Source organism: Pristis pectinata, chromosome 5 (assembly GCF_009764475.1).
Source record: "Pristis pectinata isolate sPriPec2 chromosome 5, sPriPec2.1.pri, whole genome shotgun sequence".
Lineage (NCBI taxonomy): Eukaryota > Metazoa > Chordata > Chondrichthyes > Rhinopristiformes > Pristidae > Pristis > Pristis pectinata.
Window position 1 is genome coordinate 15460794 of NC_067409.1, and position 12915 is coordinate 15473708.

The window sequence follows — 12915 nt, forward strand, 5'->3', positions numbered from 1 at the left end:
TCTCGTTCTGTTGTGCAGTCTCTATCCCTGCCCTCAATGTCTCCCCCCCCCAAAATGTAACACAGTGTCATTCCCTCATCCCACAGTGTATCCCCCCCATCCTACAGTGACTTATAAATGCATGCTAACTCTGCTCAATCCTGTTGTTCTTTTCAAGGTGTCCTGTTATTATACTCATTGTAGATCCCAACATTTTCCCCACCAGAATATAAGGCACATGGGATCCATGGAGACTTGGTAGATTGGATTCAAAATTAGCTTTGGCCACAGAAGACAGAGAGTAGCTAAGTCCATAGCTCCCTGAAAGTCGCAACACAAGTAAATAGGGTGGTAAGAAAGCATAGGCATACTTGCCTTCATTGGTCAGGGTTTTGAGTATAAAAGTGGGAAATCATGTTGCAGCTTTGTAAAACTTTGTTTAGGCCTCATTTGGAGTATTGTGTAGAGTTCACATTGCTGCATTACAAGAAGGATGTGGAGCCTTTGGAGAGGGTGCAGAAGAGGTTCACCAGGATGTGTGCCTGGTTTAGAGAGTATTAACTACAAGGAGAGTTTGGATAAACTTGGATTGTTTTTTTCTGGAGCACTGGCAGGTACCATGTGACACTATGTAGCTCAGAGAGAAGCTGGTTCAAACTGCAAGTTACTGTGTGAAACAGGGACAAGGCCATACAGAGAGAGAACAGGCATGAAATGGAGAGACACTGTGTGACCACAGTAGACACTGTGGCCACACAAGGTGACACTCTGTTACACAGGGAAACACTGCATGATATGGAAGGAGATTGCAGAGCATCGAGAGACCCATGTGCCATGGAGACACACTCTCACACAGTGTGACACTGCATGACACTGTGTGATACAGACACTGCGTGAACAAGCAGACACTGTGTGCATTAGAAAGACACCATCACACAATGTGACACTGCACAACACAGGTGGTCACTGTGAAGCACACAAACACTGTGTGAAACAGGGAGTCACACCAATGCACAGAAACACACTACTCAACAAGGAGAGACTGGCTGACCGCAAGAATTGCGAGGGTAACACAGGGAAAACACTGCAAGGCACAGAGATACTGTCACACAGTGACAAATAATACGTATTGGTAAGAAACTACCCTGTCTCGCTGACTTATGCCAGAGAGGCATTTCATGGGTCAGAAAGACCACTGTGTGTTATGGAGACATTTCATGACATGGACAAGAAATGGGCTGATACTGCATGACATGGGGATTCATTTTGGACAGGTGTACTGTGTAACACGGAAAGAAAAGCACATGAGAAAATGAGACACTGCACAGCACAGACAGACACTGACACGGAGACATTACATGACACGGCATGACACCTGGGAGAGTGCATCACACAGTGGGCCACATCACAGAGAAGCACTGTAAATCAAAGGGACACACACAGCAACAGCCACTGAGTGACATGGAGAGTCACACTGCATGACAAGAGAGACATGCTGCACATCACAGGGACATAGACTGCGTGACACAAGGAGATACACTGAGCAACATAGAGGGACACAGAGTGACACCACATGGCAGGGGCAATACGTGACACAGAGAGGTACTGCCTGACGTAGGGACATGCTGTGACACTTAGAGACACTGCATATCATGAAGGAGACAGTGCATGACGCAATGGGACATGTGTGATGCAACAGGACACTGTGTGACAGATCGGGACAGTAGGTGATGTAGCAAGACATGCACGACAAGGGGTGACAAGGATAGACACAGAGGGACGTTGGAAATGCCCAGAGAGACATTGTATACCATGGACAAACTCTGTATGACAGGGGAGGGCACTTCCAGATATATGGAGCTGCTGCATGCCACAGGGAAATTATTGTGTGAACTGCAGAGACACTGTGTAACACGGTAGGCCGTGTAAAACATAAATAAGTGCTTCAGGTTCTCCCATGGTCACGTGGACAAGAGAAGTGCCCAGCATAACATTACTGTAAGCACAAGCTGTTGATATCTGATGGTCAGAGAATGACACAGCAGGGAAACAGACCTTTTGGCCCACCATGTCCACACCAACCAGTGGGCACCTGTCTTTATTAGTCTCATCTTCCAGCCTGTAGCCTTCTATGCCTATGCAACTCAAGTGTTCATTGAGACACTTCTTCAAATTCTCCAGGAAAGCAACAATATAATCAAGGACCCTCCACCCCAGTCATTCTCTCTTCTCCCCCCTCCTGTCAGGCAGAAGATACAAAAGCCTGAGAGCACGTGCCACCAGGGTGAAGGACAGCTTCTATCCCACTGTATAAGACTCTTGAACGGACCTCTCATACACAAAAAAATGAACCCAATCTCCCTCATTTGTGGCCCTTGCACTTTATTTGACTACCTGCACTGCACTTTCTCTGTAACTACATTGTTTTCCTTTACACTACCTTGATAACTTATGTATGGAAGGATCTGTCTGGATGGCTTTTCACTGTACCTCAGTACATGTGACAATAATAAACCAATTACCAATACCAATGTTACCAGTGACTCTGCTTCTACCACTCTCTCAGGCAGTGTGTTCCAGGTACTCACCACTCTCTGGGTGAAAAAAGGTCCACCTCAGATCCCCTCTAAATCTCTTACCCCTTACCCTAAACCTACATCCTCTGGCTTTATCTACCTTTGATATGGCAAAGGTTTCCTATGGTCTACCCAATCTGTACAGATCAAAATTTTATATACTTTAATCATATACCCTCTTAACCTCCTCTGCTCCAGGGAAAACAGATCCACTCTCTCCATGAGACTTACTGGATCTGAGCCAGGCAGCATTCACCCTGTTCCAGTCAGCCTTGCCGAGAAGAGAAATCCAAGTTGGTTCCACTGATGATCACTAACCAACAGCTCCAGTTTGTGAAGTGGAAATTCTGGAAGAACAAGCCTGAGTCTTAAATAAATAATTATTCTGTTAGTGCTCGTTGCTGTGGCACACCCAGAAAGGAGAGCTACCTGAGAGGGCTTCTGTTGATGTCTGTAGGAAACTCAAGAGAAAGCCTGCGAGCGAGAAGGGAACTTTGAGATCAAGACAATGCTGTACAGACCACATCAGTAAACCTCTTTATCGGTTCAACAACATCAGGATGGATTTATCCTCTTCCTGTACTATAATTTCATTCAGATAAGCCATTTACTTCTCCTTAATGCAATATTTGTGACCAAAATCACTTCACTAAAATTATTTAAATATCCCCTAATGTTTTGGTGGGTTTTTTTTTTCCCCATGGATACTGAAGATAGTAAATGCATTAATGTCGACTGTTCAGTGGTTCCGACATCCATCATCATGAAGTGTTCAAGAGGCTGGTCATGGCAGGCATTAACTACAGCCTCCCAGACAACTTCAACCCACTGCAATTCGCCTACCACCGGAAACAGGTCTGCGGTGGACGCCACCTTCCTGGCCTCCACAATTATCTCTGGCGCATCTTGACAGTAAATGCATCTACGTTAGACTATTGTTTATCGACTACAGCTCCGCCTTCAATACTATAATTCCAAGCAAACTACCTCCAACCTCTTAGACCTGGGGCTCATCACCTCCCTCTGCAACTGGGTCCTAGACTTCCTGACCAACATACCGCAATCAGTGAGGACAGCAGCAGCACACTCCACCACGATTATCCTCAGCACTGGTGCCCCCACATGCCGGGTCCTCAGCCCTCGACTCTACTCCCTATACACTCACAACCATGTGGGTAGATTCTGCTCTAACTTCAATCTACAAGTTTGCAGATGATACCACCGTTTGTAGGCCATATCTCAAACAGCGATGAGTCGGAGTACAGAAAGGAGATAGAGAGCTTAGTGAATGGTGTCATGACAACAACCTCTCACTCAATGTCAGCAAAACAAAGGAGCTGATCATTGACTTCAGGAAGGGGAGCTGGTGTACATCCACCTGTCTACATCAATGGTGCTGAGGTCAAGAAGGTTGAGAGCTTCAAGTTCCAAGGAGTGAACATCACCAGTAGCCTGTCCTGCTCCCAACCACATAGATGACCACGGCCAAGAGAACTCACCCGTGCCTCTGCTTCCTCAGGAGTCTAAAAACTTTGGCATGTCCCCTTTGACCATCACCAATTTTTTATCGATGCACCATAGAAATCTCCCTATCCTGATTTATCATGGCTTGGTGTGGGAACTGCTCTGCCTGTGATGCAAAAAAATGCAGAGAGTTGTGGTCACAGTTGAGCACAACACGGAAACCAGCCCTCCCCTCGATGGACTCCCTTGTCTCCACTTCTCCGCTGCCATGGTAAAGTAGCCAACGTAATCAACGACCCACCCATCCTGGACATTCTCTCTTTTCCCCCCCTCCCATCGGGCAGAAGATACAAAAGCCTGAAAGCACGTACCACCAGGCTCAAGGACAGCTGTTATGAGACTATTAAATAGTCTCCTAATATGATAAGATGGACTCTTGGCCTCACAACCTACCTCATTATGACCTTGCATCTTATTGTCTGCCTGCACTGCACTTTCTCTGTAACTGTAACACTTTATTCTGCATTCTGTTATTGTTTTCCCTTGTACTACCTCAATGCACTGTTGTAATGAATTGATCTGTACGGATACCATGCAAGACAAGTTTTTCACTCTACCTCGGTACAAGTGACAATAATAAATCAATTTACCAGTTTACCATTATAACTGATTTAATGTAGAAGACCTAAACATGCATTTTGTCTCAGATAATGACCCAAAAGTACAACTTACAGAGTGTATTTTTACATCAATATAAGGTTAAAATGAGTATAAACCCCATTCAGAGACATATGAAACTTTCATTTTTATCAAACCATTGTAACATGTAACCGGCAAGTTGAGACAAAATCCTTGCTACAATACTTGACACAGTAGACCCTTCATAAGAGGAGTACCATTTGGAGAAACTGCCAACAGGGTGGCCATCGTTTTTTGTTTATTCATATTTCAGGACCTGCGCATTGCTGGCAAGGTGAGCACTTATTGTCATCCCTATTTGCCCTTGAAGTGAGTGGACCTTGCTGGTCCTTTGTTGGGGGTATTTAGGAGTCAATCACATTGCTGGGTCTGGAGCAGTGAAGGACCCAGTGAAGGACAGCAACTTTTCTTACCTGGAGGACACCAGTGAAACAACAGATAAATGAATTGACAAATGACTTAGATGAGGGAAGGTAAGGTAGGATACCTAAGGTAGGGCAGGCACGGTAGTGTAGCGGTTAGCGTAATGCCTTTACAGCACCAGCGACCCAGGTTCAATTCCAGCCACTGTCTGCAAGGAGTCTGTACGTTCTCCCTGTGTCTGTGTGGGTTTCCTCCGGGTGCTCCGGTTTCCTCCTTCCTCCCACATTCCAAAGACGTATGGGTTAGGAAGTTTGTGGGCATGCTATGTTGGCGTCGGAATCGTGGCGACACTTGCGGGCTGCCCCCAGCACACTACGCAAAAAATGCATTTCCCTGTGTGTTTTGATGTACATGTGACTAATGAAGATATCTTATATCCAAGATTTTTTTACTTATTCACAGAATGCAGATGTCATCAGCATTTTTTTATCCATCATGGCACAGTGGTGTGACAAGTGGTAGTGCTGCCTCACAGCTCCAGTAACACCAGGTTCAACCCTGACCTTGGGTGCTGTCTGTGTGGAGTTTGGTGCATCCTCCCAGTGACTGCATAGGTTTCCCCCCAGGTACTCTGATTTCCTCCCACATCCCAAAGATATGCGGGTTGGTGTGTTAATTGGCTGCTATACCCCAGTATAGGAGGGTGGAGAAGAATCAAGGTGCAGTTGATGAACTGCACTCACTCACCAGCTTTAATCGATGCACCATAGCATCCTATCTTGATGCATCACGGCTTGGTACGGCAACTGCTCTGCCCAGTACTGCAAGAAACTGCAGAGAGTTGTGGACACAGCCCAGCGCGTCATGGAAACCAGCTTTCTCTCCATGGACTGTCTATACCTCTCGCTGCCTTGGTGAAGCAGCCAGCATAATCAAAGACCCCACCCACTCAGGTCATTCTCTCTTCTCTCCTCTCCCATCAGGCAGAAGACAAAGGAGCCTGAGGGCAAATACCACCAGGCTCAAGGACAGCTTCTATCCCACTGTGATAAGACTATTGTACAGTTCCCTTATACGTTGAGATGGACTCTTGACCTCAAAATCTAACTTGTTGTGACCTTGCACCTTATTGTCTACCTGCAATGCACTTCTCTGTAGCTGTGACACTCTGTACTCTGTTATTGTTTTTTTTTAACCTGTACTACCTCAATGCACTCTGTACTAACTCAATGTAACTGCACTGTGTAATGAATTGACATGTACGAACGGTTTGCAAGACAAGTTTTTCACTGTACCTCGGTACAAGTGACAATAATAAACCAATACCATTACCAATACCAATGAACGTGCGTAAGAGAGTACGTTACAGGGAAATCAGTAGGGGAAATTGGATGGGACTGATCTGAGAGCTGGCCATAGATTTGATGGGTTGAATGACCTCCCATGTCATGAGATATACATGAGGAATCTCCAATTGCTGCCGAGCTAAGGAGGCAAAGTCTGGAATGCCACATTGGCAAGTCTGGAAACAAAAGGCCGGACAGGGTAAAGATGGGAAGTTTCCTTTCCTGAAAGACATTGGTGAATCAGATGGATTTTCATGATAATCCAATAATTCTTGGCTGCCGTTACTAAGATTAGCTTTTTTTTTTTTTTAAATTCCAGATTTATTTAATTACAATAAATCCCCCAGATGCCATGATTCGAACTCAAGTCTCTGCACAAACGTTCCACAACTCTGGACGCTACTTCAGTGACTTAACACTACCATCCCCCTGCCATTTGCTGATCCTACAACATTCGATCGAACAGTAATCTGCAAGGAAGAGAGCAAGAAACTGCACATGGCTAAAATCCAGATTAAAGCCTGGGGTAGGATGGGGCAGATTTTCCACTCTTGCCGGAAAATAAGAAAAGCAGGATATTTTCTCAATTGTGAGGGATGAGCAAATGTTCGGAATCAGAAGTATTCTGGTTTTCCTGACAACAAATCATACATACATAAAATGCAGATACCAAGCAGTTAGGAAGCCAATGGTATTTTAATCTTTATTGCTATTTCGTATTTCCTTACGACAGAGATGTAGGCCATTCAGCCCATCGTCCATGTTGGTTCTCAAGGTGATCCCATTTATTTCCCACATTCCCCATTTATTTCTCTGCAACATATTTTCTCACACATGCCCATTAGCACTCCCCTGATTCTCCCACCAATCATCCACACTGGGGGGAATTTGCAGTTACCAGTTAACCTAACAACCAGCAGGCCTTTGGGATGTGGGGGGAAATTCGAATACCCTGGGGAAACCCAGGTGTCACAGGGAGAACTCGACACAGGAATCGGAAGTGCTTACAGCACAAGAGTAAGGAAGTCTTTGCAATTATTTGCTGATATCTTACCCGGGACCATCAGCCTTAGAGAGGGTGCCACAAGGCCTTGTTAGACTAATTCCTAGATGAGATATCTTTCCAATGAAAAGAGAGTGAGTAGAAAATTAATTTGTGTAGAAGAATGTGAGAAGGTCAAAATATAAAACAAAACATGATAAAAATTTTAGAGCGATATTTCCTCTGACTGGGGATTGAAAACTAAGGGTGTTGATTGTTCGAGGATTCTCCAGTTATGACTCAGAAGAAACGTAGGGTTTCAAGTCATTGGAATTCTTTTTCTCAGAGGCTATGGATGCTCAACAATTGGCTAAGGACACATCCCCCAAAAGTGTGACAAATGAATTTCAGCAGAAAGAATAAACTAAACTAAAAGCATTTTCACATGCACTTGAAGCTTGCTGTGTGATGTAAAAGCTTTCAAAATAAAAAGTGTTCTTGGTTTAAGAATATATCTACATTAAAAAGGTGGCTTACTGTGTAGTTTATTTTGTTCTGCACCTGGGCTGTGCTGTTTAAATCTGGAATGAAGGCCCAACGTTACTAAAATCAGCACCTTCAAGCTCCAGTCTTTAGCCGATTGGTGAGAAGCACTGGCAATTGACAGCACATCTTGAGGCAAAGCTTTTTGCTGCTGTAAATCTAAGAGCTGATCAGAGGTTGTGGTCAGATAAAGGGCATGGTGCAGTTAACGTATCCATTGGTGACAAGGGACTACGTGAAATATTGTTGCTGAAATATGCAGAACTGGTAGCTGAGTATCTCTAGTATTAGAAGTGTATGGGCTACACTACAACTGCGGCAGTGATGAGAAGCGGGTTCATTTGGCAGTGACATTTAATGGTAAAAGTACAGTCAGAGTTCAGGGTCCAACCTAACATGACACAATGTGAGTCATTCAAAGAGGGGAATTGCATTTTGCTTCAATTTGGAATTAATTCAGTTTGCCCCACATGATTTATAGTCCTTGGCCCACTGAGTCCATGCCAACCATTAGGAACCCAGTTTACACTGATCCCATTTTATTCTTCCCACATTCCCTCAGATTCTACCACTCAGCTATACTTTACATAGAACATAGAACACTACAGCACAGTACAGGCCCTTCGGCCTACAATGTTGTGCCGACATATTATCCTTCTCTAAGATCTATCTAACCCTTCCCTTCCACATAGCCCCCTAGTTTTCTATCATTCATGTGTCTATCTAAGAGTGCCTTAAATGCCTCTAATGTATCCACCCCCACAACCTCTGCAGGCAGTGCGTTCCACGTACCCGCCACTCTCTGTGTAAAAAACTTATCCCTGACATCCCCCTTGTACTTTCCTCCAATCACCTTAAAATTATGTCCCCTCATGTTAGCCATTGTCACCCTGGGAAGAAGTCTCTGACTGTCCACTTGATCTATGCCTCTTATCATCTTGTACACCTCTATCGTCATCTCACATCCTCCTTCTCTCCAAAGAGAAAATCCCTAGTGCGCTCAACTTTAGGGCAAGTTACCTGCCTGAGCAAGTCACCTACCAACCCACATATTTTTGGGATGTGAGAGGAAACTGGACCACTCAGGGAAAACCCATGCAGCCAGAGTCATAGAGTCGTAAAGTACTACAGCATGGAAACAGGCCCTTCAGCCCAACTAGCCATGCTGTCCATGGTGCCCACCAATCTAGTCCCATTTGCCTGCTTTTGACCCATATCCCTCTAAATCCCTCCTATCCATGTACTTATCCAAATGGCTTTTGAACATCATTAATGTACCTGCCTCAACCACTTTCTCTGGCAGAGGGAGAACATGCAAACTCCACACAGGCAGCATCGAGGTCAGGGTTGAACCCTGGTCTCTGGAGCACTGAGGCAGTGGCTCTACTGCTTCTGGAGGGAATAAGGAGAGAATGGATAAGCTGGGATTCTTTTCCCTGGAGTGTAGGAGGCCGAGGGGTGACTTTATAGAGGTGTATAAAATCATGAGGGGCATAAATGCGTGGTCACTGTCTTTGTCCCAGGGTTGGGGAGTCTAAAACATTCGGGCAGGTACATGGATAGGAAAGGTTTGGAGGGATATGGGCCAAATGCTAGTAATTGGGACTAGCTCAAGTAGGCAACTTGGACTGCACGGAGGAGTTGGGCTGAAGGGCCTGTTTCAGTGTGGTATAACGATGAGGCAGAGGGTGTGGCTGAGGCACTAAGAGAGTACTTCACATCAGTCTTCACCATGAAGAAGATGCTGCTGGAGTCTCAGCAAAGGAAAATGTAGCTGAGATTTTGGATGATAAGGTAAGATAAGATAAGATATTTATTTATTAGTCACGTGTACACCAAAACACAGTGAAATGCATCTTCTTGTGTTACTGAGAATGTGCTGTGGACAGCCCACAAGTGTTGCCACCCCTCCGGCGCCAACATAGCATGCCCACGGCTCCTAACCCGTATGTCTTTGGAATGTGGGAGGAAACCGGAGCACCCGGAGGAAACCCACGCAGACACAGGGAGAACGTACAAACTCCTTACAGGCAGCAGTGGAATTGAACCCAGGTCACTGGTGCTGTAATAGCGTTACGCTGACCACTACTCAAAAAAAAATAGTTAAAGTGGAGCTACTAGAAAGGCTAGTTGTATGCAGGGTGGATAATTCACCTGGTCCAGATGGAATGCATCTTAGGTTGGTGAGGGAAGAAAGGAAGGACATTGCAAAAGCCTTGACCACAGTCTTCCAAACATAGATTCAGGAGTGGTGCCGGACAGGAAAATTGCAAATTTATACAGAAAATGCAAGAAACATTCAGCAGATCAGGCTTACTATTAACAACATATTAGACAGACAAAGAAGCATAATCTGATCTTAACTGCTACTTTGCTGTCACGTTAATTCATTTGGTCTCACACTGTCAGAGATATTTCCTTTGTTCTCTCTATCCTTCCTCCAACTTCTCTGCTACTGAAAACTAACTTGTTTTCTCTCTTTCCCAGTTTTTGACACTTTCTAAATGTTTCTCTTTCATAGCCTCACCTGCTGGGTGTTTCAACATTTTCTGCTTGTAGTTTCAAATTTCCAGACTTGCAGTAGTTTTTTTGATTTGCAAATTTTACACAGTTGTTCAAAAAAGTAAGGATAAACACAGTAACCACAGACCATCAGTTTAGCCTCAATAATGGAAAACAATAATCAGGCACAGAACTAGCAGGTGCCAGGACATATGAATTAACTAGAGAAAGTCATTCTGGATTTATTAAAGACAAATCTTGTTTAATTTGATAGAGTTTTTGATGAAGTAATAGAAAAGGAAGATGAGGGTATTCAGATTTGTGTGGTACAGATGGATTTCCAAAGGGCTTTTATAAGTTGTCACAATAGGTTTGTCATCAAGATTTAAGCCATAGAATAAAAGGACTATGACGACATGGATGGAAAGTTGGCTAAGTAACAGGAAACAGTGAGTGGAGTCACAGAGTCATAAAGCCGTATGGTACAGAAGCAGGCCCTTCGGCCCAACTCATCCATGCCAACCATAAAGCCCATCTACACTAATCCCATCTTTGCTTATATCAGGTCCCTCCACTCCTTTCCTATCCAATTACCTGTCCAAATGCCTTCTAAATGTTGTAATTGTATCTGCCTCCACCACTTCCTCTGGTAGCTCGTTCCAGGTGACCACCAATCTCTGTGTGAAAAATGTTTCTCTCATACCTCCTTTAAATTTCTCCCCTCAAACCTATGCTCTCTCTTATCTTGGGCTCCCCTACTCTGGGAAAAAGACTGACTCTCTATTCTATCTCTGCCTCACATTATTTTATGAACATCTATAAGGTCACCCCTCAACCTCCTACATTCCAATGAGAGTAAACCCTCCATTCCAGTTAGGATCCTGGTGAATCTCTTTTGCGCTCTTCCTAATGCTACCACATCCCTGTAGTGACCAGAACCATACACAATACTAGCAGTATGGTGGACTAGTAGCTAAAGGTTATTCTTCAGACCAGAAAGAAGTGCAGAGTGGGGTTTCTCAGGGATCAGAACTAAAAACACTCATTTTCTTAACATATATTAGTGATTTGGACTTGGGTGAAAGGCCACAATTTCAAAATTTGCAAATGAGTCAGAAATTGAAGGGATAGTGAACTTTGAGGAGGATACTAATAGACTTCATGGAGATCGAGGACATCTTCAAGAGGTGGTGCCTCAAGAAGGCGGCATCTATCATTAAGGACCCTGGGACATGCCCTCTTCACATTACTACCATCGGGGAGGAGTAACAGGAGCCTGAAGACCCACACTCAATGTTTCAGGAACAGCTTCTTCCCCTGTGCCATCAGATTTCTGAACAGTCCATGAACCCATGAACACTAGCTCATTATTCCCCTTTTGCACTATTTATTTAGTTTTGTAACTTATTGTAATTTTTATGTCTTGCACTGTACTGCTGCCGCAAAACGACATATTTCACGACATATGTCAGAGATAATAAATCTGATTCTGATCCTTGTAAAGATGGGCTGGTGAAACGGGAGGATAAGCGGCAGATGACGTTTAATATTGAGAAATATGAAGTGTTACATTCAGACAGGAAAAATGAGAAGAGGCACAATAAAGTAGAGGGGAGATGTTTCTCAAATAGGTACAGGAACAGAGAGATCTAGAGGTGTATTTTTCCTTGTGCATTGGGTCCATATAGAGGTGTATTGGTCCATTGTTCCTTGATAATGGCAGGGAAGATTGAGAAAGTAGTTCAAAAGTTTATGATCTCCTGGACTACATTAATAGAGGCACAGAGTAGAAGAGAGAGGGAGTTATGACGGAACTTTATAAAACACTAGTTTGGCCAAAACTGGAGTATTGTGTCTAGTTGTGAGCATGCACTTTAGGGGAGATGTGAATGCTTTGAAATGGTGGAGGAGGAATCAACCAAAGTGATTCCAGGGATGAAGGGCGTTTGTTATGCAGATAGACTGGAGAGGCTGGGATTGTTCTCCTTGGAACAGAGGAGATTATGAGAAGATCTGACAGAGGAATATAACATCATAAAGGATGTGGGCAGAGGAAGTAGAGAGAAGCTGTTCCCATTGCCAGAGGGGTCGAGAACCAGGAGACATAGAATGAAGGGGATTAGCAAAAGAACCAAAACCGGCATGAAGGTTCTTTTTAATATACACGCTGAGTGGTTTGGAATGTATTATAGGGGTAATAGCAAAGGCAGATTTAACTGTGGCTTTCAAAAGAGAGCTGGATAAGTATGCAAAAACAGTCTTTGCAGAGCTATGGCAAGAGAGCAGAGGACTGGGATGAGCCAGAGTACACTTACATGGAGATATTGTGTACTAGATGGGCTGAATGGCCTCATTCTGTAGGGTTACCATTTCTGTGATACCTCTCTAGTAAACCTTTCCTCCACTGGCTGGAGGACCTTCTCATCCTTCCAAAAGTCAGCAGAAGAAAATTGGATGCAAT